Genomic DNA, 7,323 nt, shown 5'->3' on the forward strand with positions numbered 1-7,323 from the left:
TAATCACAAGTAAAAACATCTATGCCGTAAAGACCTCATGTACGAGAAATTTCATCAAATAGACTTTGAGTTGTCTCCCAATCATTAAAATCAACAATATGACTTAGATAATCTGCTTGATCATTCATCTCTCTGAAAACCCATTCTATCTGTAAACGGATTTTATATTCTAGACAATTTAAAAAAAATCGTTGCAATTTCTTGTCATTTCAAAATCTCCTTTCTTACAATAGACACAACATTCATATTATTTCTGAACCATTTAATATATAATAATATATTATTATTTTTCCATTTAATATTCCTTTTTTCCAGAAAATGAAAAAAAGAAGCATAATACCCTCTCTACGGCCACTAATTCTCTCCATGTGGATCTATTCTCCATCTCCCTTTTCCCGATACACCATGGGAAACAGCGTTACCTGTATGTACCCAATAATCATCAAATCACGTCTCATTTGCGTTAGTATAGAAAATCCGATTGGAACATGAAATATACTTCATTTCTTTTCCATTAATTTTATCTATCATATTTCTCCATGCTGAATTTAATTGATACGTCCTTCAGATAAATGTATCATGCTATTCCAGGATGTTGAAGATAGCGTATCAATGCTACGACATCTAGTCACAAGATGAGAAACAGTGCCAATAACAATAGACACAGAAATTACCATGCCAACCAGGCTAACAGTACGCCTTACTCTCAGTGTCTGAAAGTTTGCTTAATCTTCGTGTAGGGACATGGATGATAAGTGCCCTGTTCACAATTCAAATATATGCCTTACAATTCTATCTTTTGACAGGGTATCCGCATACACTGTAGACTTTAAGCCTTTTGGTATGAGACCTGCAAAAACCATATTTGAGTACATTTCACACGCTTTTACATAATCACAGTGACATGCAAAACCGTTATCTAAACGCATCGAAATGTTTCCTTTTTCTACGTCATTTCTTGTTCAAGGCCTTAGTAAGCTCGGCGAAAATGTATGATGTAAAAGTAAGACCCAACGGCACACCATGGAACTGAAAATAACGCGTAACAATATCAAATTCCAAGCAAATCACAAGAATATATTCCACTGAAACTGAAAGAGGATTACTAAGAAAAGGCACTTCGTATTCCTCTGTCATCAAACCATTGTCTTACAGATCTATAATCGCACCTCGTACAAATTCATCCTCCTGTAAAGCAAAACTGTTGTTCTTGGAAAATCTACCTTGTAGCAAAGAAAAATACGGAATCCTGTAATCAAAACTAAATGTATCAAAAATAAATCTGCGTGCATTAATGTTTTTCCAAAACTGAAAATTACCTTTTTAACGATCCCTTACAAAAACTTTACCGTTTTCTTTGTACTCATGAACAACAATCATCAAATTGTAAAATATCAAAATAGATATTTTCGGTAGAATACGCATCAGATCGGATTCTCTTTCCGTCCTACTTGCTCGGGTAGAGTAATTCATTTTCCACAGTGAAAACATCTGGTGGCGAATCTCGGCTCCGACATTCCAGGAAATTCAAACTGAAAGAGCGATGACCCACGGAGTGGCTGCCTTGGAAAATGACAATAAGACGGAGCAAAGCCCCTAACATCATTAGAAATATTATTTCTATACTTTTATTTTTCCGTTTGTTCTTCTTTTTTCCTTTTTCTATAAGAGCCTTATTTTCAGCCTTGTTGATACGCTTTCCATCATCAGAATCATCTGCTACAGAGTTCGAGATGTAATACTTAACTCTGCAACAGCCACCGGGAGATATACCGATCATTTTGATAAGAAATTGCGTTTTTATCGAATTATATTTGCTTTCACCTGTACGATCCTTACACTAATCATATTTGTTATCATTCAACGCCAACAAACCTCGAGTTAAAGTATCAGAAACCTTTTCGTAATGTTCATATTTTTCCTAATTACCTGATTTTTTTTCAGGTAGTACTTTGGTCACCTTAGCGCTTTCTAACGTGATAGGAAACAGAGGACACAATTCTTCTTTAAATTGATTCAGTTACATCGCCACAGTACGTTCCGTATCGGAATTTTACTCCATCAGCTTATTCAGAATGAATTGAAGCATCTGATCCGCTTGAGCCCAAAACCACACACATTATATTCACCTGTACGCGCCATCAAATTCAATATAACATATGTTTCTTACAGTTGTAGGACCTCAATTGAGGTGTGTAGCGGAACATGGTCTCAGCACGTTTGTGATGTTTGAATTGAGTGAATATTTATGTACCGTGCTTTAAGAACATCATCTAAATTTTTTGGACAGCATGTTTTTAAGGCATCGGTATTGTTACATTTTTACCAACTCTTGCAGAAAACAAGATTTGTTGCAATTCTAAATATATTATTCACTTGTTGGTATAGTGTGCATACACATGCAAATTTTCCTGTACCGTTCATTTAAAAACGTAATGTGTAATATAGAGAATATATCGACTTTATTTATCAATAAAACGTTATACGTTATACCTGGGGATGTCAAGGTCGTTAAGGTTTCGCATCCTAAGGTTGGGTCGCAATCACTATCGGAACAGTTACACATGTTCAAACAGCGCACTCCGTAGTACGGGAACTTGCAGATGTTGTTGCACTTTATTCCCCAGTAACCAGGAGGACAAGCTGAAAAACATTTTGAAAAATATCGCTTACAAATTTCATTCAAATAGACTTTAACAAAATATCGCAAACGGTACAATATACGCCCGTTGGACAGTGAAATTCAACCCGGAAGCATATTGTGCAATCTGAATTGATACACCACATATTCTAAATAGAAAAGCCTTTGAGTGGGTCATGGTGCACCAATCTGCATGACATGTGAACTGATTCTGTATTTCTCTGAGAGTGAGGTTGTGACAAAATTTCGGTACAATATTTATCTATGCTGATAAAAAGTCGGGGAAACCATCTGATCTACTTTTAGCTCTAAAGTTGGTCGTGGTGCACCCATTAAGTTGAAATGTTTGAACTGATTATACATTTTTCTGAGAAAGAGGTTGTGACAAAGTTTCAGAGAAATATATCTGTGATCATACAAAAAAAACTGAAAAACTCTTTGACCTACTTCTACCCCTCAAGTACATGTAGGTAATAGTCCACCAATCCCACTGAAATGCAAACGAGAACTCGTATTCCTGCAAGAGGAAACCTGGGACTAAATTTCAGCGTAATATCGGTTTTCATAATGAAAAAATCCCGGAAAACCATTTGACCTATTTTTAGTCCAAAAGTAGGTCAATGATGGACCAATCCAGCTGAAATGGAAACTTAACTTGTATTCCTGCAAGAGGAAGCCTGTGATTAAATTTCAGCGCAACATCTGTATTCGTAATGAAAGAAAAGCCCGAAAAACTGTTTGACTTATTCTTAGCCCAAAAGTATATCAAGGATAGGCCAATGCAGCTGAAATGCAAACTGAACTTGTACTGCTCAAAGGGGAAGCTTGTGACTAAATTGCAGGGCAATATGTGTACCCATTATAAAAAAAAAAAGAAATTTGTTTGACCTACTTTTAGTCCTAAGGTAGGCTACGGACGGACGAGCCAATCCAGCAGATATGCTAACTTAACTTCCATTCCTCTTAGAGGAAGCTTATGTGTAAATTACAGGGCAATATTTGTATCTGTAACGAAAAAGTCCGGGAAACTGTTTGACCTACTTGTAGCTCCAAAGTAATTCAAGGACGTACCAATCCAGCGAAAATGGAAACTCACACTTACACTTCATGGGGGAGAAATTGTGACCAAATTTCAAAGTTGTACATGCTTTTGTTACGGAAAATAGTGATCGACGACAACGCCTACAGCTTGAATTATTTTCTTTTATAAAACTCATTAAATTAAATATGAAATGATCGGACTACGTTGGACTTGTATTACGAAATGTTTAACACCCTTCGTATGACAATATTCGATCTGTTTCTTGGAACTATGGTGATTTTGAGCTTTGTTTACAACCGGTATCCTATTTTCGTGTCATCCCTTGTTAGATATTTGTATATAGATTGAAAACAAAATGGATAGGAAGCCCCTGTGTTTGAACTGAGTGAAAAGTTATGCACTGTACTTACAGGGGCTAAACCCGTTTCTGGCCCGAATTCTGTGATATGAGGATGTAAGTAGCGTATAATTAATGTGACACTTTAATCGACAGGTCCGATATCTTCTACACCAGTCTGAATTTAGCTGCTGTCATAGGCGATAACTCACTCAGTGAGCTGAACATGTAAATGTTCTAGTAAAAATAAACATGTGAAATCGAGAAAACGATGACGTATATCTCTGTTATCTCAAGAACCTGTAGCTTCAAATTTGACATGCAAGTAGTTGAAACATTAATCTATGCAAGGAGACCGGCAAATTACGCATACCACACCTACATGTAGTTTAAGAATTTTTAGGCAATTGAAGCAAGTGGGTAGTTTTTCGTTTATCTGGGTCTGAGTTAGACCCCTCTCTATATTTATGGTATCACAGAGTTCGGGTCCAAAACGGGTTCAGCCCCTGTGACTGTAATTTAGAAAATGTTTTACATTTTTGCACAAGATATTCTCTATGACATCAGTGTTGTTCTATTTTTTGTCTACTCTTACAGAAAACTCCGTGAGTACTTAAAAGAACACATTGGCTTTGTTTATCAATAAAACGTTATACTTTATACCTGGGGATACCAAAGTAGTTAAGGTTTTGCATCCTAAGGCTGGATCACAATCACTTTCGGAACAGTTACACATGTTCCAACAGCGCATTCCGTAGTACGGGAACCCACAGATGTTGTTACACTTTAATCCCCAGTAACCAGGAGGACAAGCTGAAAAGATAAAAACAAATATCATTTACTTCATTCATATAGACTTTAGAAATGGCAAAGGCCATCAAATCTCCTAGCAACATGTGACCATCAAGATTGACCATATGGGTAAGTAAACAACATGCGTTCGATGATGAAATTCTAGCCACGCTGTTACTATCTGGGGTTCACCTCACGACCTGCAGAATCAAATATCCTAGCAACATGTGACCATCATGCTTGACCATATAGGTAAGTAAACAACATGCGTTCGATGATGAAATTCTAGCCACGCTGTTACTCGCACCATAATGATTTCAAAATCTTGGATATGTATACAGTACGCAGAATTGAAAGATAGATTCAGAACAAATTGATATTTAGACTTATAGAAACTGGGTGATGGTTTGGTATCCCCAGGGCAGATAGAAAATGGAACGTGTGGAATTACATGTAGGCTTAGGGTAAATTATGAAATGGAGTTGAGTCGTGGAGTCATGGGGTGGAGTATATGTGCTTCATAACTTTACTATCCCCCAACTGCCAATCTTTATTTTAGAGCAATGTAACTCAACATCCTCATCCGGTACACATAGGTGTTCTGGAATTTGGTTCAATCTATTTGTTCTACTGTAGTTGCACACACATCTGTCGACGCGCCGTCATCCCCTTAGGTGAGAGGAAAATGTTTAAAGTGGCAAGACGACACGAACTGTTTTCCGAGAGCAGAAGGAGGTTGAATTTCTCACGACTCTCGGTTGCTATCATTTTAAGCAGGTATTTCTAACATTGGGGTCGTCACTTTGAAATTTGTATCAGAGTAAGCTACGGATGACAATTAAATTGATTAAACATGTACTGTACATTTATATTCTAAACGCAACATGACCAATTACGTTTTCAACTTCCGCTAAACTCTTGTAGAACATTGTTTGTTTTGATTTTAAGTATACTTTTAGTTACAAAGTGAATATAAATGAGGAATATTTCCCGTTCCCATTATTTTCTAAAAATAAATTTGTGTGTGCAAATAAGAAAGATTACGTCGTATTTATTTACTGAGTAATTCACAAGAAATAGTTTTGACTTGCTTCAAGATAAATTTCCAAACAGATGACACTTCAAATGTGTTGGATGCCAAATGCCCATTTATATAATCAACAAATTTAATGAATGTTCCTGAATGGTGAATATAACGAAAATTGATCAATCTCATAACTCCTATAAGCAATAAAATGTTTTAGCTTTGCAAACACCGGCCTCTGGACACACCAGAGGTGGGATCAGATGCTCAGGAGGAGTAAGCATCTCCTACCGACCGGTAACACCCGTCATGAGCCACACACATATATATATATATATATATATATATATATATATATATATATATATATATTATAAATTATATATCTAAACGATTTGCTTAAATCTAAATCTTGTTTTTAAAGCTATTTCCACCCCTACCCGGAATCAAATATCCCAGCAGCATATGATCCGTGTGCTAGACCGCTCGATCATCTAAACGAGTAAAAACACTGTCCATGACGATGAACCATCGCTACACTGTCGTTGAAGATGGAATATTTCGTACTTACGTAAACAACTGTTCGAAGCTTCATTCCATATGGTCCCAACACAGCACCTAAATATTAGATAACCTTTAATGGAGAATATTGCTTGCAATATCTTTGTAGTAAAAGATTCAAACTTCTGTCTCATCTAGATTAATATCTTGAATAGGTGTGGATTATCGCTCTAGCAAATTTTGTTACATTTCAAGATGCATGCAAAAATGTAAAGATATATTTTTACATGACATAAATACACAACACTCTTTAATAGTCTTCTGCAGATTACGATCAACAAATCTTTGAAAAGGTGCAGTACTTCGCGGATTAAATCTAATATGGAATGCATACGATGCGTTTCCGAATTTATCACAAATACGCAAGTTTATATTGTTGTTCGAAAATGTTATAATTGACGATCTTTGAACCACCACACTCTTGAAAGTTCATAATGACAGGATTTGGTGTTTGTCACTGCATTGTACAATACACGGATGGATTTCCAATGTTACAAATATATAACTAGGCCTATGGAAAACCAACATAATATAAGATAACGAACAGTGATCAATCTCATAACTCCCAACATAACGCCTAAGAGGAGTAACAATACCATGTTGAACTGTCACACCCGCCGTGAGCCCTACATCCCGGTCAGGTAAACTGAGTAATCCGTAGTTAGAATTATTGTGCCAATAACTGCCTAACAATTGGTATAAAACACATCATACTTGATCTAGCAAGCACATCCAGCGATGAAAAACAAGCATTTAAATGTAGTGACGCGATTAAAGAGAAAACCAGAATACATGTAATTAGCATTTATCAGCATTTACAATATTCAAATCATATTTGCCAGCATTTAGAAAATTATGATTTTACAATATTTACGCAAAACAAATCGGAAATTCATATTTTGTTCAATATAAAAAACAAACATTCC

At 36.1% G+C, this 7,323-nt stretch overlaps 1 long non-coding RNA gene across 1 annotated transcript; it reads right to left on the minus strand.

The window, feature by feature from the left end:
• Nucleotides 1–2,445: 2,445 nt before the first annotated feature.
• LOC130052813 (uncharacterized) lies at nucleotides 2,446–4,827 on the minus strand. The gene is made up of 2 exons (XR_008801205.1): nucleotides 4,684–4,827; nucleotides 2,446–2,643 (listed from the first exon to the last, which is right to left on the minus strand). It is a non-coding gene; the product is annotated as an uncharacterized LOC130052813 (long non-coding RNA).
• Between the last annotated feature and the right edge of the window lie 2,496 nt (nucleotides 4,828–7,323).

This window comes from Ostrea edulis, chromosome 3, assembly GCF_947568905.1.
Source record: "Ostrea edulis chromosome 3, xbOstEdul1.1, whole genome shotgun sequence".
NCBI lineage: Eukaryota > Metazoa > Mollusca > Bivalvia > Ostreida > Ostreidae > Ostrea > Ostrea edulis.